Raw genomic sequence first — 23,176 nt, 5'->3', positions numbered from 1 at the left:
ATGACAACTCAAGTCCAGGTACCAGAAGACCGACGTTAAGCAGACTCGTGAAGTATTTGGTACTTCGTTACTCCCCCCGCCACCACTGAGTATAAATCAGATGAGGGGTTTCAGGGACTGCTGGTATTTTTGGAACATCTGATTTCGAACACCACTTAGAAGAGTTCCCGAGTCAAATAAACAAAGCATGAATTTACATGTTTTAATAATAATAATGCGTTGCCGCGCTAACAAGGCCGTTCGTGAATGTGCTCGCGCGCTAGGTGTTTATTCAAGTGATGATGATGATGATACACGAGTTCATTGTCAAGGAGGATACTTTTTACTTCCTATGTTTGTTTGTTAAATGTATATTTATAAGGAGCCCTGGCACTTGAAAGTGGTCCAACCGGAACCCCCCCACCCCTTTCCCTTAATGAATGGATTTATTCCAGCAAATGTTCCCACCCAGCTTTGCCCTCTTCTTTCAAAATGCGCCTCCCCCCCCCTTTTTTTTTTCTTTCTCAGCGAGACGCCTTGTAGCAAGGATGCGCAAAGTTTTCTGTGCCTTAGATAACGACCATGCCGATTAGAATTCCAGCAAGGCCGCAGACAAGCGTATAGATGTATAGAAAAACCTTCAAAATACATACTGTATATACAAAATAAGCAATCACTGCTGAGTTTGTTCTGCCGGCAATCGGAACACCCTGAAATGTTAGCGCTGCAGTTGTTTACGATCACAATGGCGTTGCCTAAAAACTAAAATACCTTTTACCGTGAGAACCGTCTCCTTTCTTTCAGATGATCTGAGAATTACTCGTTCGAGTTCAGTGTGGTTGCAAATCACAGCGGGCCAATGGAAAAAAAAAATAAATGTCACGAAGGAGGGCGGACATGTTCTTCGTCCGCGTTAAATCGTTGTCTTGTTAATCTGCTGGCTCGCGTCACGATACGCCGATATCGCCCGTCCCCCGGCGACTCCGTCAGTGCTTTTGCAAACTTTCCCATGATCGCTGGATCGCCTCTCGTTGACACCTTGACACGCACCTGCCCGCGTTTGGGTGCGTTTGTGCAGTTTCTCCCGGGACGAGATTGATTAGCGACGAGGTCATAATTGCTGACGAAATCGGCCGGGGCTTAATCAATGGCGTCGGCGGCGGGATGAACGCGTCTGCCGCGAGAGGGCAATTCCTCACCGGGCTGATAAAGGACATCTTCATTGACGCGGCCTCGCCCCGCTCGCCGAATAAGCGGGCGCCAATGGTGCGCCCGTCTATCAATCGGCGGTGACCGGGGGAGGTCAACTTTGAAGATCACGCACGGACACACGCCTTTGAGGGGATGCGAGGGTATAATCACCTGCCGCAATCCACCTTCAGCTTGCCCGTTTGTCTCCTAATCTTCAGGTTAACTGGACGTGGGAAGAGATTAGCTTCCCATTATCGGGCCAGGGACTAAAGGAGACGATCGCCGAAGGGTTCGACGAAAGTTTTGCTTGCAAATGACAGCCTTGTCCCGAAAATGAAGTTTGATTGGCAGCAAGCACCTAGCGAGCTAACACCAATGATAATAATAGCGATTATTAACCATTTAGAATTCTGCTACATCAAATTAATACCATACAGTCATTACCAACATTATTCAGTTTACTATTAGCGATTGTTATTCGATTATTTAGTAATAAATAAGAGAGGCAATTACAGAAAGATTTGGAAGTGACAGCCCTGATCGGGACATCCTGGTGTGGGGAAGCAAAGTTTTTCCAGATAGTTGTCCCCTCCATCCACCCCACCCTCTTTGTATCTATAATTTTCAGGTTAATGGGAAATGGGAATCGATTGTTTTCCCGTTATTAGGCCGGAGACTAAAAGGGACTTTCACAAAAATTCTGTAATTTGAAAGGTCGGTATCAAAATCAGCAAAGCCTCTTTTTCTGACCAACTACTGAGATCTTTTGTTGTTTTAGAGTTCAGACTTGGCGAGGCAGAATTGATCCAGATAATGAATCTAATTTCACGACTGAATTTCTGTGCTGAATTTAAAACCCCCTTTGAGCTCATTTGGACTAAGACAAAACAGATGGAGTCATTGGGGACCCTGGATATTTGTAGAATTTTTTTTGCTTTTGAGCATTTCGATCCGTATTATTTTACTGTGAAGGGACGTCGGTGTAAAAAGTTGTAGGCAGGCGCTACATTTTTTGGATTTAGATGTTATTTCATAATTTCTGTTTCCAAGAACATAATGAGAGGCCTCGGGATTGCAACACGGGGAACCCATTCAATACATTCTCAAGTCTCAGCAGACGATTGGGACATGTGGCTGTCTGGGAATAATGACTGCTGGCTGGGGTGGGGGGGGGCGGGCGCAATTGAATGGATTTTAAAAGAATTGAACTTTTGAACAGAATGTGCACAGATTCCCTTTGCATGCCTCAGTCTTGATAAATAATGCAATGCAGAGATCCACATATCAAAGTGGGATCTGAATCCCAGAAACAATACGGGCCCAGGGGGGATCGGGAATGTTCCGACGTCGGCGGGCTTCAGCATAATTGGCGACAATGTAACTCAGACCACGCTGAGTCAGCAGAAAGTGGCGAGGACTCATCGCCAAGTTAACGAGCGGATGGATGCCGAGCGAACTTTAGCAGTTTCAGTAAATCTTTTTGGAGTGTGTCAGCTTCTCTCATCCCAGTTTTAGTTGTTTGAGCAGTTTTTACACATTCTTGTTTTAGCCGTGGTTTAGCTTTGTTTCAGGAGTGTTTCTGGTAGTTTTGCAATGTTTCAGCAGTATTTTTTCCCCGATGTCCTCGAAACATTTCAGTAACGTTTCCGCAGTGTGTTGACTCCCATAAGAATAAACGACCAGGTTGGGATTCTGCTGTGTCCCCTCAATGAATCCATTGCACCTGATAAGGCTTTCAAAGGCTTTCTGAGCGCCATGTTTCAAACTCTATATTTAACGTGGTGGCAAAAAGCATCATAAATCTGCAAGGCCCTCATCGTTTCTCGGCGCTGGCAGTCCAGATCAGTCAGGGGAGCGAAAAAGCTGACACCCCCGCCTTTGCCCGGCGCCAGAATGGAAGCTATCTCCTCGGAGATCCTCCTGACTTTGAGGTTCATTTATCAGGCAGCGAGATATCCCCCTCTGACTTTTGTCAGAGAAGCGTCATATTTTTGCTCGCAGCCGGCGCGGCGTCCTCACGTTGGCGGAGATGTTAATCGCGTCGCCGCTCGGGTTCGACTCGGGGTACATTTGGAAGTCGACATGCGGTGGGGAATCCTAATATTGGGAGTTGCTGGGGGTCAGGACATCGCGTCGTGATTGCAGTCTTCCTTCAGATTTGGACTCTGATAAGTAAACTTCTCTGTTTTGAAAAAAAAAAAAAAGAAAGAAAATAATAGGCCTCTAGAAAATGACCTATATCATTTTCCATTTCCTTTGAGTGTTCATTTCACTCAATTCTTTTGACAAACTATCAGGGAAACAAACAATCAATAAATCGATGGCGTAGCACCCGTGGAGTAGTTGTTTTTACCTCTGCCTTCTGACGTGGATCTTAAATCGTCTCGATTCAGCACTCAAGCACACATCCAAGTTCATTTGACTTTCTGCCATTTTGTGAAAGATGTCTGAAACATTGCGGGGAAAAAAAAGTAACGAATCACAACTGGAATTGTGCCGGAACACCGTCGAAAATGCTGCCGGAACGTACAGTAGCTGATGCAACTAAAATGCAACTGACACACATCTGAAGCGCTACTAAAACGCTGACAAAACTTTGCTAGAACATTCTGAAATAAACGACTGAAGCTGTCTGAAATGCCGCTGGAAGATTGTTGCAATGATGCTTGAGCGCCGAGAAAATATTGCTTGAAACGTAATTGAAATATTGACAACGTGCTCGAGCATTGCGGAAACACAATCGAAATTTGAACATTGCTTAAAAAAAAAAAGCTTGACATTTTTGTTTGTTGTTGCACTCTGAGATTTTTCTTGTGTAAAATATGTGCCTTGGTTCAGTAAAATTTGGGAAAAACTGATTTTTTTTTAATGCTTGTGTGAGGCTGGGCGCTGTCTAACGAAGGCAAAAATGAATAAAAGAGAGTTGGCGGGGTAAAGCAGTTCATGTAAGTTGAGCTCCCTCAGATATCCGTCCTTAATCCATATTCAGCGGCGCTCTCCATTGATTGGGAGCGCTCCAGATAAGAGATGCTGAATCGCGGGCAGATAATACATTCTCCGGATCACAGGAATGCAAATCAAATCTGATACGCATGCAAATTTGTGGCAAAGTCATCTTAAAGCAAGGGAGGGGGGCGGGGGGGGGGAGAACCGTTATTAATTCAAAAGCCCAAATTTCTTATTTCAAGTTGGTATCTATGTGATTAGCATTTTAGTCCCTGTTTTCCCGCCGATACGGAAACTATTTCATGTTTTCTAGGGAAAGTCTTGCGAGTGTGCCAGCGTGTTTGTGTCGTCGCACTGACGCGTCCCTTTGGCCTTGTTAGATTGTTTATCAAATGGCGGCGATCCGCGGCGTCGCTTGGCGTCCGATAATAAACCGGGGGACCTTTTCACGGCAATCGAGCGACCGAACCCCTTCCGCCGGGGATTCAACTTCCTTTCGGTCTCGTTAGTGGACACGACTTGATTCCTCCCCAAAGGGGTTCAGCGTCAGTGGAAAATGTCGCCCATTCCCTCTTGCGCTGCTCCTCTTCCTCTCTGACTTGGTGCCACCTTAATGAACTTCAACTTCTGGTCAAAGTCATCTGAATGGAATTTTTATCTAAAGTTCTGACAACGTTTGACGTTTACTGACTACTTTTGAAAATAGTGATCGGTATGTCCTACTCCTTAGTCACGATAGGCCTGTTACTTTTCTATATGACAATTTAAATAAGACGTAAACAAAGAGGCAAAGTCAACTCTGGTCAAGATCTTTATAAATTGGATGCGAAAAACCGTATACACGCCAGCCAAACACCAAGATAACCCGGAACGTGCTTAACCTTCCTGAAAATTGAAAGAGAAGAATTTAAAAGTTAACTTTTCAAATGCCGTTCAGATGTAGCGCTAATATTTGAACAGTTCATAACTTATAAGACTCGATAGCTTACGTACACTAACTATCCAAATCATTGGGTATACTTTGAAATCGAAGATGGATATCAAAAAGATGACAATGCTGCAATTTTTTTGTCTCATCTCATCTCATTAGATTGTGAAAAACGAGAAATCGTCCCCCCACTGAGCTCATTTTGTGTCCATCAACTAGTCCACAAAATTATTTCAAGAAATGTAACAGACTCGTACGGTTCGCTTATAAAGTGACGGTACGAAAATCAATTAGTCCAACGATCCACACGGACGCGTTTGCCGCCTCCAAAGGATTGAATTCCATCAGCGGCGCTGTTTTTCTTCCTCTCCTCCACAAGCCAGACCCCAAACGACTTTCAGGCTGCGATCAAAACAAAGCCGGGATAAGAAGCGGCCCGGCGGTGTTCGATAGAATTATGGTCTTTGCAACTCGTTAAAAATGAGAAAAGTGAAGCGCGGCGAAAAACAAATCGATGGAAGCAGCCGACGAGTCCAATTGGGCCTCATCAGAAGAATCCTCCGGGACAGCAAACCATTACTGCTCAATCCTGGCCTGAATCCCAACACAAAGCCCGCGTATCCTCCGATGCGGCGGCTGCGGACTTGACGCGAGGACGACCCGTAATGCCGGAAGGACGTCCTCCAGGCTTTGTGCCCTCGTTAAGAGTTGCAAAAGGCCTGGAAAATTTGGGCTACGTTCCCCCGAAGTTCGCTGGAAATTTCCATAAGAAGTTGATGTGGGGAATTTGGGAAATATTGGCCCCCAACTTTGCACGCTACCGCTGTAATCGGGATAATCTGTTATATGCGCAAACTACTTCCTCATTCTTGAGAACGGGCAGAATTCCGGTTCAGGTGAATGGCGAAGGGAACCTTGACAACCGTCACCTGGGAACGTCGCACGTAGCGATTTGAACTTTAGTCCAAAGACACCATGCGCAAAGACAACTAAATATTAGCAAGTGTGCGTTCAAACGATCACATCGCTAATCACTGCCACAGGAAGTCTGCCGTCCCGTTTGGTCATGTGATGCTCCGCCTTTTGATTGATTGGTTGCTTCAAATTAAAATTTCAAGGATTTCAAATGAAGGATTTGAGAAGGTTTAATATACACTTTCAATCCACATTTGGCAGTTCGAGTCAGGTTGCAGTTTGAAATCAAATATGATAAAAAATATTCCTTTGCAGATTTTTCAGCATCAGAATCAGCTTTAATGGCCAAGTACGTAATAACACACAAGGAATTTGTCTCCGGCAGTTCATCTCGTTTTCACCCTCCTAAAGAGCCGTGAGCGTAAAGGAACGGTAATAATGGGAATGAACGATAAATAAACGATTATCGTTTTCCATGAAGACCGTATTTTATTTTTTTTTTTGGGGGGGGGTGCTCATTTCATCCAAGCAGAAGGCCTCGGAGCGTGACGCCGCATGATTAAAAGACGGCCTTCGGCAGAGAGCGCGCAACCTCCAGCGCGTCCGTCACCGCCGTCCCCGACATCATTATGTGGAGAGGTCGGCCGCAGGACGGCCAACAACAACAAAAAAAAAACTCCCCAAATCAAGTTAGCGAGCGCAGGGGCCGAGGTGAGTCGTCACCTGAAGGATGCGGCGACATTGAGAGCTGGAAGAGAAGTCGAACCGGCGACCATCTGGTGAAGACGTGGCCAACGTGCCCGCTGCTCGCTAATCAACGTCTGCCACAAAAAGAACATTTTTAAACCTGGAGGGTATTTCAAAGTAAGATTAGGATTTCAAAATAGAGCTTCATTTTTTATTGAAATAAAGGTTCAGGTATCAAAAGTTTTCAACGTCAAATTTCAAGCCTGGGTTCTGGTTTTGAAGTCAAGTTGGTGTTTTGAATGAAGGTTCCAAGTCCAGAGTTTCAAATTAGCGTTTGAAGCCCTGATTTGCGTTTGAAACCGAAATCAGGGTTTTGAATTGTAGTTTGTCTTTTCAATAAGGCTCAAGGTTTCAAGGCGGAATTTCAAATTCCGGTTTCAGCTCAGGGTTGAGGTTTGACGTCGAGGTTGCAGCATTATCAGGTCCTTCAAGCTCGGGTTAGGGTTTCAAAAAACGAGGTCAGGGATTCAAAGGAGTTTTTCAACTTGGTTTCGGGGTTCGGGATGGAAGGGTTCGGTCAGGGTTAGGATTTTAAACCCACGTTCATTTTTTGTTAGGTTAGTTCGTGGAAGCTGAACCCCTCCTTATTTTCCAACTCAAATTAAAAAAAAAAGTGTAATAAGAGTACAAACTATATCAAAAATAAACGAGATGACGACAGATTAGTGTCCCCTGGGCGACGTTTCGACTGAATTAAGTCTTCCTCGAGCCGAAGCGCACTCATGAAAGCAAAAGAAAAGCGTTTAAATGTGTCCTCCATGTCGGTTTTGGTGATCAAAAACAAGAAAAAAAAAACGAGAAAAACAGTCCGAAGGAAACTAATCCACATGGAGGGATGTTGTCCATAGGGTTAGGGTTAGGGTTAGGGTTAGGGATAGTTGTTTTTTTTTAAATCACGGTCCAGGTTTTCGATTCAGGTTTCAGGCCAGGCTTTAGTTTGAAGACACCTTTCTGGATATTCAGATCTGATTAACACACACATCCGTGGGGAAAATAATCATAATAATAATAACAAAGTAAATAGAGGAATAAAAGCATTCCAAGCGGGCTAGTGCGCACGTGCTCGGCTCGGAAGCGAGGATGATATTTCATATTTGTGCCGTGAGATGCGCGCTCGGTTGATAGCCGGCCTGCCAGGTACGCCGCACATGAATAAGCCATGAGCCCGCCCAGGCGTCATTATTCAAGCTCAGCTGTTTTGTCACATACGCTGTGGAAATGCATCGATTGTGACTCATAAGCCCGTCACGCGTGTGCTGACACGAGCGTCTATGACTCACTATTTTTTTTTCCCCTCCTCTTTCCGTCTTTTGTCTCGCCTAGCTTGGCTCTCGTCAGGCCCGATGTGGGTGGGGGGGAAAAAAAAAACGCTTTTTATTGGACTTAAATGTACACGGCGAACCGCGGGGAGCGCCGGGTCACTTTAAAAGCCTCTTTTCGCTCAAGCCGAGCCGACTCGGGGCGCGCGCACAAACGCAAACGTCATTTCGCACAGTTTACGCGCAATTACACGCGAGGGTTGCGCAATATACACACGGTACACACACAGTGAACAGTGAGTACGAATGACATCCAATACGAGAGCCGAATCCAAAAAAAAAACTGTGTTGAAATGGATTCCAGATGCGGCTTGACGTAATGACCTTAATTGGTTTTCGTAAATACACTCAAAACTGTCACATCTCAAATTATCTTTCCCCATTGGAACGAATGGAAATGCCATTAATCCGTTCCAGTGTAGTTTTTTTTTTTTTTAATTATTCAGTGTTTAATATCACATTTCAAAGGGTTATTTGTTGTTGTTTGGTTCCAAATCAAAGCTGACTTTTACAATCAAGACTTTAAATGAAGGTTTGTGTTTGAAATGGAGATTTCAAGTGTGGGTTACTGTTTCACACAAAGGCTTCCAAATTGAGGTTTGGACTCGGGATTCATGTTTGAAGTTTGGGGATTTGAAATTGGGATTTCACACCCGACGGAATTTTCAAACAAAGTGTTTTGAAATGGTTGGAGGTTGATGTTTGGGTTTGTTATTTTTTAATCGTCCCTCAATTATAAAACCAGACATTGTTGCAAATCGACAGTGCGGAAAATGCACAAACGTAAATTATATTGCACGGCGAAAATGTTCATCCTGTTTTCCAACGTTAGCAAATGTCTTATTTTGGTTGAAGATTTCATTTCATGTACTTGGATCTCCATTACCTTTACCAAATTTTTTTCAACCCATCGGGAATTTGACATTTTTACGTTATTTCAAGTAAAAATTAGCTTGAAACCACTGACATTCAGCTAAAAATACTTCACTTTTTCAGCGGTGAGTCTTGTTTGAATTAGCTTTGACTGAGTATGACATTATTGGTGAGATTGCGTTTTAGCAGTGGATTCGACAGTGGGGAAAGTTTGACTCCTCCTGGAGGACGTCTTTGATCTCTGGCCTCGTATTGTTTTCCCGCAGCAAACAAACATATCAGCGTAAGGCCACGCCCGGCGTGGAAAGAAAGACGGGTCGGATTCTCATGAAAAATTAAGAGGACAAAAGACGGCGCTGGACAGAGAGCACAGCCGACGGCCGCAAAGTCCACAAAGGTCGCACGGACGCAAGCGCAGCCCCGAAGCTTTGAAGCCGCGGAGCCGGTGGCCCGAGGGCGACGGCGCCACCGACCGTCCGGCCTTCCTACCGCCCACCAAGACGTTATAAAAAATGTAAAAGACGAAGCATGAATAAAAGATGCGGAGCGTCCGTCCAAAGCAGATGTGCGCTGAAAGGGGGAGGTTGTCTGTATGCAGAACGCTGCTGCCGCCGATATGGAAGAATCAAGAAGAATGATAACTCTCTCTCAATAATTGATCACTTTCAAAGACTTCTACAAGTAAACGCTCATTGATCCGCTCAAGTGAGGAGAGGTGGCGGGCGCTCTTATAGTCAGTGGGACGCTTTCAAAGTAGGTTTTCAAACAAAGGTTTGGGTTTCGAGCGTGGTCCCTCAATGATCAGGAGAACTACTGTAGGTCTGAATTTGAAACCCGCCTAATTTTGAATCAGTTCGGCCAGCTCTGTTGAAAGCTTGCTTTTCGTGACATCTTTTCAACTTCACACATTCAGACTGCAAACGGTCTTGAGCGTAGAAGGCGGCGAAAAATCAGCATTCAAAGCTCGTTTTCTCCATCATGACACAGAAGGCTTTGTTTACCGGTGGTGCCATCCAAGAATCCTCCGGCTTGTTCCACGCCCAAGTCTTAAATGCTCGTCAGGCCAGAATGAAGAACAAAGCAAAACTTTGCCCACAGCTCGATTACGGGCAAAGTAGTATGCATCTAAATATAGGCGCTGGACAGCCATTTAAGATCCGTCCGCTGGCGAGAGACGCGTCACCGGTGTGCGCTCAGTGGCGCCGGCAGCTGGCCCGGCGGGGCATCTGCGCTCCAAGTGGCGCGCTTACTGGGGAGGCAGACGGCGCTAAAACCAATTTGCGATGTGATCAACTACAGTTTGGCAGCACAGACCCCGAAACTCTATGGCGAGGCTAAGGATGATCTGTTCGTCATTTACCGATTCAGGTGGGAAGACAACGTGTCGCATCTGTCTAGCGTTTTGAGACACGGTCTGGCTTTCGAAGTAGGGTTTCAAACTAAGGCTTTAAGACTTGAGGTTACCGATTCAAGCCACACTGAGGGTTTCATGTTGGGGTATTAAACCAGGGTTATAATAAGGGTCTGACGATAGTTTTACAGTTTCAGGTCTGGACTAGTGTTCCAACACAAAGTTTGGCCTTGAAGATATAGTTATGTTTTCAAAAGGGGGTTTCAAATTAGCCTTTTGAGAGAAGGTTTTGCGTTTGAAAAGAGGGTCTCCGCCCCGGATTCGGGTTTTAACCGTATCGTTTCCAGTGCCTCCAAAGTGTGTTTTTTTCTAATTGTCGCCCACCGAAGGCCATTAAAACCATCAAGCAGCTTGCCGGCTGGTGTGCACTTCATGACAGTCGACATCTCAGCACGCATCAGAGAAGCTCATCCGGCCTCATCCCTTCTTCCTCCCCCCTCCCCCCTCGAGGCTTCGTTCCAACCCAACTAATGACCGCTTGCATCCACACCAGCTGGAACACTGACAGAGGCTCCAACTAACGCTGCCGACCTTCCTGGTGACTTTCCCTCCTCGCCGTCAAAACGTTCAGGACGTGGAGACGAAGCCGTCGGATTCAGCGGAGAAGGACATAGAAATGCGAAATCAACGTTAGCAAAGCAGAAAGAAAGAATGGGGATTGGAAAATAGCAATGCTGGTCTTTAAACCGGGTCAAGGTTGAAATCCGGGGTTCCGGCAAACGATTTGAAGCATTTGAAGGCAGTAGTTTTAGTTTTTGCAAAAAAGATTAAGCGTTAAAAATTGCTTTTGAAGACTATCTTGGGGTTTCTAGCAAAAACTAGGCGTTCAAAATAAGGTGTCAAACCAGGGTGAGGCTTTAACGCAATGGTTTGAAATGTGGGTCTAAGTTCAGGTTTCACGGTGTGTTAGGTTTTCCAACCACGGTTAGGGATTCAAATCAGGATTTTAACGCCTGGTTAGCTTTTGCCTCTTTTTGTCCAACCTGTTTCGGACCTGGAAAGGAAGGCTTGCTTTGTAAAGTGCGCCAGATGCTCCGAGGCCCCCGCGCAGCAGCCACTCGCTGACGCACTTTTGAGGCGGCCGTCGCGCAAGCGGCGGACGGAACAAGTCAAGCGGTCACGAGATGATGGCTATCGAAAAGTCGGCGGTGGCAAAAGAAAAGTACATTCAATAAGGAATCCGGGGATTGCGGCAATCGGGAAGTTTGCAGTCGCCGAGGCTCGCGGAGGAAATGGGCTCCCCGCGGCTGGCCGGGGTCTTGTCCTGATGCCCAGGCGATAAGTGAGGATTTACGGGTGGACTCTGGTGATTAGACGTGGGCCAAATGGGAACACGGGGCAATCGCTGGGCCCGCTTGCACGGCCGACAAATACGGACACGCGCAATCAAGGCTTGTGGGCCACATGCCGCCCTCCCCCCCCCCCCCCCATTCCCATTTTCTGTGGCCGGCCATCCAGTTTTTCCTTGACTTCAGGTGTAGGGTTGATGGTTGGCTTTCCCGCGCCGAAGGGACAAGAAGGGGAACTGCTTGGGGATCTACAAGATCGCAATAATAGGATGTTGTGTTGTTTTTCAAACAAAAAAATACGCATGTGTGGGGACCAGTGGTCTAATTAAATCAGAAAACATAACAGATTTATTAAATTCCCTGCATCAGCATTGTGCCTATTCAAAGCGCTGATGTGATAGTGGCATAGCACATTCCTTTTTTTTTTAACTATAGGAATGAAATAATATTTTTACTTAAGGACAATGTTTATTTTTATCAAAAATATAGTCCCTGTTTTTAGAGAATAAAGGCATTTTTCCATACTAAAGAGCAGAATATTAGAAGAATGAAGTTCATGAAATTTACACAAACTTGAACTTTAATACAGTAATATTAATATTATGACTTAATGGTGGGAAATTTCAACTTCATTCTCGTGGCAGACTTCTTTGTTCATGTAAGGGTGATCAGATGGATTTTCTTGAAAAGTTGGCTATCCCCGTAAATTGCAAATTTTTTGTCAAAAATGTTGCCGATGGCGACTTTACACATTTTTTTCCGCAAAATAGGCACATTTTCTGTTCCGCCGAAATTTAGGGCTGCGCGTCGTGGTTATTTTTAACCGGCGTGACGGTTACGAATTCAAAATTCTCCCGTCAAGGGCTCCCCGGATCGAAACAGTTACCGAGCACCTGCTCCAGCAAAACGGCTAGTCCGCAAACAAACACAGCGCGGCTCAGCTTGTGGCTAGTCGACATCATACAGTATCTACAACATGCTTTTGGGACAATGTCTTACAAAGAGTTAGCAAACCCAAAGACTCAACAACGACCTTCAAACCAAGGTAGCGTACGAATACGAGACGAGAGATTTTCCTTCATGCTGATTCACCGTTTCAACCAGATCCCTGCTGTACACAGTGTACTTGATATTTGTGCACGTGGCATGAAGACGCACACCCGGATTAGTACTTGTCATGCAGCGTGTACGACTGCCGCGGCTGATTAGGAATTGTTAAGGCTGTGTAAACTGCTTTAGCATCAACTTTCATCAAGCGTTTGAATATTCATCCCGGGTTAGCCTTGGACGCCGGAACAGCGCCGGCGAATTGTGTCTCCTTCACATTTAAAAAAAAAAAAAAAAAAATCATAAAAAAATAAAAAGCCAATCCCGCAAGTCCGACAGAGCCTTGGAGATGAAACGCTTCCTCCTTTCTCGGCGCTTCCCCCCTACAACGCGATCTCAAAAGGACGTCGGGCTAATTCGCGAGACAAGTTCTTGTTTGTGCGGCTTTGATGCGAAGACCCGCTTTGACTGGCCGATGGACGTTTTTCGGGCTAATTCCGGACGGCGTCGTTTGCTGCCGCGCGTCTCTCGTGCTCCCGGCGGACTTCGGCCAGCTAAGGCGAGGGCTAGCGCTGGTGTGCTAGCAGAAAGCAATTAAAGGCACCACCTGTTTCATCTTCTACTGTGGGGTAACCTCTGTCTGCTGGCGCTCAGCTTCAGGTGCCCCCCGCTGCCCTCCCCCCCAAAAAAGTCTCTAAAAATAAATGGCTTGGTGACAGGACCACTTGTAAAATTCATAGGTTTTTTTTTCCTTCGGTTCTCCTGATTAAAAGAAAAGTCAGAACATTTTTTTTTCTTTTTTGCAGCAGCAGCATCTTCTAAAACTTGACAGCGGGCTAGTTTTTCGGAATGGCAGGGGTGGTTCTCATTAAATGCGGGACAATTGCATGTTCCAGGTAGATTAGCATGACATAACTAGTCCAAAGTAGGACAAAGAACCCGACCAAATTTGAATGATTTAAAAAAAAAAAAAAATGTACCAAGTACTGCATATCAAATCGAATTTATCTGCTTCAAGCCATCCATCCGTTATCTGAGCGCCTTATCCTCACAAGTGTCGCTTCAAGCCACTGGCGGCTAATGCATATATATCTGTTCACACTCCAACGGGAGGCGCTAGTCACCAGCTAGCACGTGAGCTAATGCTTTGGTTGCAATCGCGTGATCATCAGCGCCATCTTTACCGACGCCACCATGGTGACGTCCCATGCGACCCATGCATAAGCGGCGAGCGGCGGATGTTTTCTGCCTATTTTAATTCACTCCGATGTCGCCAAAGCGACTGTAGATATGTACAGAAGATCAAACTCTGCGAAGATATCGATCCGTATACTCTCCACAACGGCGTACTTTCAAAGGATCTGAAAGACTTCCCTGAAATACGATCTCTGGACATTAGAAATACACACGCTTACCGCTTACAAAATGATCAGAACAGACTTTCAAATAACCGTTTTCCTTGTGTGCTCGAGCTTCGTTCAGATCTGCACGTCGCATATTTGCAAGCCACTTCCGTTGCTGTTTTTTCGCTAACTCCATTTGTATCTTCGCCTTCGCGCAATCTCATCTTTGGAACGCGGAAAAATCGCTTCCCAGTGTCTCCGTTTCCGCGATTTCCGCATCCGTAGACGCAACCAAAATCCGGCATGATGACGAGGGACAGCTGACACTACATACAGTTGGAAATGAAAGCAAAATCTGTGTTGGGAAAAACACAGATCAACAGATCTTTTTAGTGGATTTGACGTGGCCGACATGTCCGCTCGTAGCGCATCTCGGCGCCTTTAAGCCCTTCGAAAAGGGTCCGTTAACATTTGCCGTCTGCTTTCTCAAAGTCCAACCGGAGCGGTTTGCGAAACCCGATCGGCCGTGAAATTGAGCGCCGACGGTCCGGCTTTGTCAATAGCGAGGGGACCGAAAGCAAAAGTGACGTCGCGTCCGGGGGAACCTCGCCCGCCGCGGGGATCCGAATGAAATATGCAGAGCGGCGGATTTGCGGGTTCAAGTGGCCCGCGTGCGAATCTGCAATCGTCCGCCGGTCCTCGGAGGGCTCTTTAGCACCACTTTAGCGGCTGATGACTAACTGCCGCTCAATGTGGTCAGTGCGCCGGCTCGCTCTGAGGACCTCCTGGTGGTCCCGTTTCAACAGCCGCGTGAATGACTTCCGTCTTGCCTGGAAATGACCGACTCGACTGCTTGCGTTTGCAATCAATGAGGACTGACGCCGCACGCGCGCCCGCTCGGTTAAACGGTGGGGTTACACGCTCAGCGGGGGGAGGACCAATCCAATATAATAACGATAAACAATACGGGGCAGCAAGCGGACTGCCGTGACGAGATGTTAAAAAGACGAAGACGTTCATTGCTTGACAAAAATGATTGGCGTAAGCAAATTGACCACATCGATCAGAGGCTGTGAATGCCTCATGTTATGACACGTACACAAATTAATGGATTGCCACTTTTGAAATCCGAAGCTAGTAAAAACTGTTCGAATATCAGCTCGCAATTTTGGTCGCGGGAATACAAAAAAAAGTGGACGCTCCTGATTTTGTTCCGTGGGCCACATAAAGGCACGTGGCGGACTTCATTTGGCCCCCGGGCCGCCAGTTTGACGGGCTATATCAAAACCGCGTTAAATATTCAAAAGCGTAGTCCGTAGATAATAATAATGATGATGTAAATGCGGCAGATTGCGGGTGTCAATATACTGTACATGAAATATGATGTAAGAGGCACATTCGAGGATATTATACATGATAAATATATACTACATGACATATGTCAATGATTCCATTTGATTAAAGTACAGTACATAATAATTCAAGGTTTACATACATTGAAAGTAAATAAAAAGAAAAATGTCTTTGACACAGTAAGAGATAATGTAAATGTATCAACGCCGCATATGGCGCGGTAGGTGTACGGCGCATTAAATATGTAAATGTGCTCCACTGCTGGTGGACGGTATATGTAAATTAAATGTATAGGTAAAGACGTGTGCATTCATTATGATTCAAACGCGGTTTATCAGAGGTGTACGGACAAAATTAACAAATACGGTAGCCTAGAGGGACATTCGTTCGAGATTTTGTTGATGTGGAAAAAAGAAATGACAAAGATAGAGACATTAAATATGATGTCAATAGAATACCAGTCATTAAGTGTGTAGAATGATGTAAATATCATACATAACGGTAATTATGGAACATGAAAGGTGTAGAGATTGTCAAAATATGCAAATGGAGTACATGGACGTGGGGCTTAACGCAAATATGGAACAGAAATAGACATGATGTCAAAGGTGTCTACACACAAAAGTGTACCGCAAATACATAAATCAAACGATTGGAAGTGAATTTGGATTTAAGGAGATCAACGTCCACATTTTGTCCAAAATGCAAGAGGGGGCGCCAGCTGGGTTGTCACCTTTTATCCGATTTATTTATTTACTTTTTTTTTTTATATATTTCCAGCTTGTGCGGTCATGACTCTGACACTGCGCTGCCATCGCCATGGCAACCCTTTGAAAGCGCGCCAGGGACCGATTCCGTCCATTAGCGCGTCGTAGAAGCGGCACGTGTATTTTTTTTTTTTTTTTCCCCACCGTTATTAACATTTTGATTATTTTCTCCGATGGCGGAAAGTGAGGGGCGGCGGTCCGGGCGGCGGCCATGACGGGGGGGGGGGGGGGGGGGCTGCTCTTTGATCCGCTCTGACTCGAATTCGTTACGTGCATCAGAGCAGCGGGAAGCGAACGGACGGGAGGTCGACGGGTGTCCGTTGTCCGACATCGGCGGCCCTGCTGGTGAGAAAAACAAAAAAATAGCAGCCACAAATGCTAAAGACTTAATTACATCACAGCGGGGTGTGCGCACTAACGTGAAAAAACTACTCGGAAATGTATTGATTGCCACGAGAATCGCACCGACCGCAATTATCGGAAAATTCAGTTCCAAAACCAGCACACACACACAAAAAAAAACAAATCACAAGAAGCAATGCCTAAAAAAAAACCAAAAGAAAGGAAGTCAACCATTTATGCTTAAAGATAGCGTGTCAGTATCAATATTTGTTTCCATTTCGCCGGAAAATTCAAACACCAAACAAGAAAAATGCAAACTCGGCAATATGATAATCGATCGGCATGTCCCATCGCAAGTGGACTCAGAAAAATGTCCAAGCGAGGCAGAAATTCTGCTATATTGCTTCAAAGCAGGCAAATCAGTGTCATGGTGGACATTTTCAGACGTCCTACATCAAAAATTTGCCAAGCGTTATTAGCATTATTTTTTTGAAGACTGTCTCCCTTGGCAACGTGATATTTTGGCATCCACGGCCATTTCCAGATGTCCTTCGATGAACAAACTGCTCCTTGAGATTTTGGCCCGTTGCTTACTGAAATTTGACACAAACGAGACAAATGGGCAGCACTAAATCTTTCCCCAGCCGCTTATCCTCACAAGGAAACAAACAGCCTTTATGTGTCATGGGCATGGCCTTGTGGACGCTAATGGACCAAGTACTTAAGTGGTAAATGCGATCATGATTTTTTGTTTTATTTTTTTTCGCCATGAAAGGCGCCGCTAGTTTTAAGCGACGTCATTTTGGTATCTACCTTCGTTAAGATTCTCGTTGCTTCAGGGATCCGCCGCCACCGCAAGGAGGGGGGATGGGGGGGGGTCACTTCCATGGATGCGCAGGCGCGAGACGACGACGTGACGATTTGTTTGGCGAAGCGCAACGGACGCCAGCCGATCACGGCAGATCGAACTCCGCTCGGCTGCGCGTTGATAATCCGCGATTCCCTCGCCGGCAGCTTTTTAATCATAATAATGAAAATACATAGAAGTCGTTCAGAGCGGCCGGGGGTTAAGATTTCCTCACGCGGAGAGCCGCGGCGCAATCGTGACAGAGATTAAAAAAATAAATACACGAGTGCGGTGGCCGAGTGTGAATGTTAATGAAAAATGAGGCGGCGGTTTTATTCCTAGAAAGTAATATTTAGTATTTAATATGCTTCAATATCAGGAATATTGGGAGGGGAGGGGTGTGGTTAAATCATGATTTTTAAATCAGAAGTCGAAGTCACCGTATTCTATTCAGTGATGCTTTCCTGTACCTGTAGGGGGCGCGCGATAATTGCTCGGCGACCGTTTGAAGGCGTCCTCCGCCGAGGGGGGGGGGGGGGCTTCAGCTCACCGGCGGACTCTAATGAGTACCGAAATAGTGTCGAACATTCTCGGATGCGCGGACGCGTCGTTCCCGAGCCCTCTTTACATGGACGCCGCGCGATTCTTTGTAGTAATGCGTGCCTCCACCTGAGGGCACTGCTTTCTAATCTAATAGAAGGTAATTGTGTCGCACCTCTTCAATTAAGCCGCCATGTTGTGCAGCCCCTCTCGGAATATGATGATTCTGGAATGGGGGTGGGGGGAAGTTGGAGGATCAAAAGTGAAGCGCTTGTTTGTGAGAACCGTGAAGCTGCTTTGAAGCCAGCGCCGCCGCCGCCGCCTCCTTGCTCTTCATTTCTTCTGCAGGCGCTCTGGATGCCAGGCGGCGTTCCTCACTCCTCTTCCCCTTTTTCTTGTTCTCTCCAGGAACAATTACACTCTCCCTCCTTGTGACTCCATCACGGGTGGGAGGGGGCGAAAGAGAGAGAGAGAGAGAGAGCCCCCCGGCCTCTCTCGCCCTCCTCTTCTTCATCCATACCAGAAAGAATCTTTTAGCCCCCGAAGCCGGTTTCACTCAGCGACGTGAAATTTGGTCGACGTGTCCGTCAACGGGTGGACCGGCAAACCTCCGGATTTGCAGTTTCATGTTTGGAAAAAATAAATAAATTCAGCACCCCCCAAGTCAGTTGAAGCGAGCAACGTGACACTTGCTAGTCGTGTTCATCATAAGTAGACCCGCAAAATGTCTCAAGAAGGAGCAGGAAGTTTGCACAATTTTCGGGGTCAATTTGAGCAAGTCTAGCCCCCATTGCTGTAACGTGCCATCGGTGCGAGGGAGGACCCAAAATGCAGGACTCCGAGACAAAGGCATGTTGTCCAGTGGGTTTTGTTGCAGAAGTAGTGTCCGCGCACGGTAACACAGTGCAAACTCGATGAAGTGGCAAATGTCTCCAACATTCAGAAAGAAATTGGAAGTGTGACACTTTGGTTTGAAACAACCATTTTAGGGTATGTTTTTGGGATGCATTTCCAGGTAACCATAACTACAAAATGTACCTCGCGATTCTTTTGAAAATTTTCCCCCCTGAGCGGTTACGTAACCCTTAACCGTATCCTAAAACCCGGCAACAATTCCCAATTTGAAACGCCAGCTCTGTACTTTTATATATATATATATATAAAAAAATGTACCGTAGTTTCTGGACTATAAGCCGCACCTGATTATAAGCCTCACCCAGCGCATTTTTCAAGGAAAATCCATTTTGTGCATACATTATACAAGACGCACCTGTCTATAAGCCGCATGTGCCCACGTTGAAACATGAGATATTTACGGGCCACCTGCTTTTATTCATTCTGAAAGATTTTTTTTTTAATCTTTTCCCACTGCTCCAGTTCTTCTCCAGCGTCTCACCATCGATTCATTTACGCCAAGTTCACGTGCAGCAGCTCTGTTTCCTTCTTTATCTAGGAGCTCGATTGCTTTTAACTTGAAAGCTGCGTCCAATTGCATTTCTTCAAGCTAATTTTATTCATCCACAAAGCGCGACGTTACATTAAACTTGCGTCTTCCTCGACATTTCGATTCCACCTGTCTCACTCTTACCTTTTCCGATCGAGCGCCCCTGCTGGCCGTTATGAAAAATGCATAAATCAGCCGCATGATCGCATGAGCCGCAGGGTTGAAGGCGTGTGACAAAAGTCGCGGCTAGTCATCCGGAAACGACGGAACTAAGACGCTTTTCATTAGAAATCGCAACGAAAGTCGAGTCGAGAAAAAAAATGTACACCAAGGAGGAATGTTGATTTTTAATTGCGTTTAATTTGACGCGACTGGGATTTGAAATCGGAACAAAGCGGGGAAGATCCTCCTTGAAGTGCTCGGCGTCGGACTCCCTTCCGTCAATTCTCCTTTCAAAAGCGAAGCGATTCTTTGAAGGCCACTTTGGCTGATGAAATAATGAAATATTTGCCTTTGAGATGACTGCGACGGCGACGCGTGTTTGCACGCGCCGATGACGCCGATGAGCTCGGGCGCCGGCGTGCTAACGGAGCGCCGAGACGTCGTTTGATCGTCCGCTAACTGGATTAGCGTTTACACAGAACAAACCTTTTAAGAGCTCGGACGATAACGGCATCGAATTAACGCCGCGTAGTTCTTTCTCTTATGCGGGACGGATGCTGCTCAACTCCCTCGCCGTGGAGATGTCGTCATTTTTTTTCCGTCGGTTGTTGTCGATGCGTAAATAAAGCAACGCGGGGTCGACACCCCCTCTTGTCGGACTAATTATTCGACGACCTGCCTGCGGTGTCAGCCGTGATGAAAGGACACGTTTTGCTGATCCCGGCTCGAACCTCATTTTCTATTGGGTTACGGCGCCGTCTACGAGCTCGTTTTCAGACTTAATTGATGAGCCAATTAAGGGCAAAACACATCGCTCGATCGAGGTAATAATTGTAAAGGCCGTGACGCAACGGCGACTTCTATTGTCCCATCTGCTCGAGCGCTGACTTTGATTTATGACGGCAGCACCTCAAGGGGTCCTCGGCAGTATTACAGGTTCGCAAAGTCGGGTTCGAAGGCCCGGGATAGGGTTTTAGGGTTTCAAAGGGTGGTCAAGCAAGGTTGGCCGCTTCATCGGGTGTGCGTGTTGCGGTCGGCCCAAGTTGTAATTAACGGCTCCCCTCCAAACAAACTTTGCATCCGCAAACCGTTTAGCTCGCGCACTTCTCCGATCCGTCACCGATAATTGAATCGGTCGAGTGCAAATTGCACCTGCGGGGGGTTTCCTCGCTCTCGCGAGTAAAAGAGATGCGAGGAGTCGGCGTCATTATTCAAAAGTTTGTGAGGATGAGGTGCTGGGTTCACCAGACAAACATAGATAGCCCTGTTGAAACAGGATCCACCCCACCCCCACTTTTATTTTAATCTTGTTCATTTGAAAAATGTCATGTAAATGATTGAACAGGGCGGCACGGTGGATCAGCTGGTAAAGCGTTGGACTCACAGTTCTGAGGTCCCGGCCCTGCACTCCGGTTTCCTCCCACATCCCAAAAACAAGCAATATTAATTGGACACTCACAATTCCGAGTGCGGCTGTTTCTCTCGATGTGCCCTGCGATTGGCCGGCAACCAGTTCAGGGCGTACGCCGCCTCCTGCCCGTCGACAGCTGGGATAGGCTCCGGCACTCCCCACGACTGTCGTGGGGATTAGCGGCAAAGAAAATTTATTTTTAAACAAAATACATTTTAGGATTCCAACTTTGGAATTCAAAGCAGGGATTCAATTTTTTTGCCAAACCTGGTTTCATTGGACTTCTAAGTCGAGGTTCTGGTGAGGGTTTTGTTGCAGGCGTTCGAGTGAGGTACCAGGTCAGGGTTTCAAACCGGGGTTAGGGATTCAAATTACGTTTTCAAGCCAGTGGTCACGTTTCAAGTGTTTTTCATAAAAGTTCAATTGTCAAGCGGGGAATTCAAGGTAAGGTCAGCGTTTCAAATCAGGGCTTCACGCTAAGTTTATGGTTTCGAACCAAGTTTACATTTTCGATCCAAACGAAAAGGCAGCGGATCGTGGGATTGTATCGGGCCCCGTGTAGTGTGGAAATGCAGGGAGAGAAAAACAAATAGTAGTGCTTGGTGGAAAGTTGGCTTCTAATCCACTCCAAACAAGAGATTTCAAACGTTTACTTCTTGTTCTGGTTGTCCTCGGCCGGCAAAAGACGAACATGTTTGATAAGTGGGAGCACGCCAGGGTTGAATGGAAAAACACGAGCATCTGACGAAGTTGAGCGTTAGCGCTTGAATGCACTCGTTTGAGCGCGCAACGCGGTACCTCCCGAGCGAGATGCCTCGCTCTTGTCTGTCGACTTGTTCGCCCCGGAAGCCAACAAACACAAAGACCATCTCCTGTTTAAAGTGCCGTTCTGTGCCCGTCTTAAGTATTTACGGCTGATGCAGCTCTGAAAACAAGATTCCTTGGGAATCTTTGCCCGAGTGGTCTCATACGTAGATAAATCGAGTCCATGCCGCATTTTCGATTGCCCTGGTGCCCAAGATTGAGGTTTTCAAATGAGGGCTTGAAGCCAGGGTTGGAGTTTCATGTCCGGGTTGTGGTTTGTAGGCTTTCAAAGTTAAGGTTTCAAGGTTCTGGTTGGGATATCAAACATCGGTTAGGGTTTCAAACTTGGGTCTGCATGAATGGGAAGGGTGCAGGCCACCGGGAGAAGAGATAGCGATGGTGCAGAACTCCAAATATTTTCGGTCAACAGCCCAGAGCAATGGCGAGCATGGTCGGGAAGTGAAAAAAAACGGGTTCAAGCGGTTTGGACCGGGTGGAACGTGTCACGTGTGTTGTGGACTGAAGAGCTTCTGCGAGTCCTCGGTGAGGTCAGGTTATACCGGACGAAAACATGCACGCGAGTACTGTACCAGTCCATTGACCGGACTCTTAAAACCGACGTCGATTATTTGGCGAGAGAAATCGCGTTGAAGTTTAATAGCGCCGTTGACACAACGTTAACGCCGTCTGTATGCGTAAACTTCCCGTAATCCCTCCTGACTGTTCCCGGCGCAGAACGCTTGGCCCTCGTTCATCTAATCTGCTAAGTAAACGTTTGTGCTTGCATGTCTAAATGCTAATGAATGTTGACACGGAAGCTCTCCGCTCGCCTTTCGCCCGTCGCCAAAAAGCGCTCGCAAACCGACGAGAATTTATTATTCCCGGCATCACAATGGCAGCGGGAGTGCGCGGCGCAGTGCAAACAACCAAAGCGATTCATCAGTCCCGCCGCGATGGCGTGTGTGCAGTTTGAGCACGGCTGCCACCGCGGGCCCGGCGAGTGCAAAGCGACTCTCTCCTCGTAGTCGGCGCGCCGCATTATTACGCGAGTAAGATGGATCGCCCCGTCTGCTCGCCCTCCATCATAATGTCCCTGTTTACTTATCCCCCGGGAGCACATATATACATTATTAATCCCCGGGCCGGACCGGAGGCGCGGCTCGAGTCCGGCCTGTGAAGGTCTGCGCCAATAAAAAGGTGTTCCTCAGGGAGCGCTGCTGGGGCTTTTTTTTTTTTAAAAGTATAATATCAATGTGAGACACCAAACAGAATGTACACAAGATCCGACAATCATGTCCTCAGACTTGGTGAAGCAGGAAAAGTTAACGTTACAAATACATGGTGTGGTAACTAATATAAAAAGACATTTTTTCACCATTTGTTTGGTTGCATTTCAATGGACATTGTCTTCGCTCCTTCTGGTGTGCATCTTGACCACCTGGGGGCAGTATAGCAATATGCAAAGATATATTGTAGATGGAGACAGTCTCATCTCCTCAATAAGATGCAAGAATGTCA

The 23,176-nt window shown here is 46.5% G+C and overlaps 1 long non-coding RNA gene across 1 annotated transcript in view; it reads left to right on the top strand.

The window, feature by feature from the left end:
* LOC133492841 (uncharacterized) overlaps nucleotides 1-23,176 on the top strand; it is a 161,407-nt gene that overhangs the window by 26,630 nt on the left and 111,601 nt on the right. The gene's annotated exons all lie outside the window — the stretch shown is intronic.

This window comes from Syngnathoides biaculeatus, chromosome 19, assembly GCF_019802595.1.
Source record: "Syngnathoides biaculeatus isolate LvHL_M chromosome 19, ASM1980259v1, whole genome shotgun sequence".
Classification (NCBI taxonomy): domain Eukaryota; kingdom Metazoa; phylum Chordata; class Actinopteri; order Syngnathiformes; family Syngnathidae; genus Syngnathoides; species Syngnathoides biaculeatus.
This window is presented reverse-complemented; position numbering and strand designations above follow the sequence as displayed.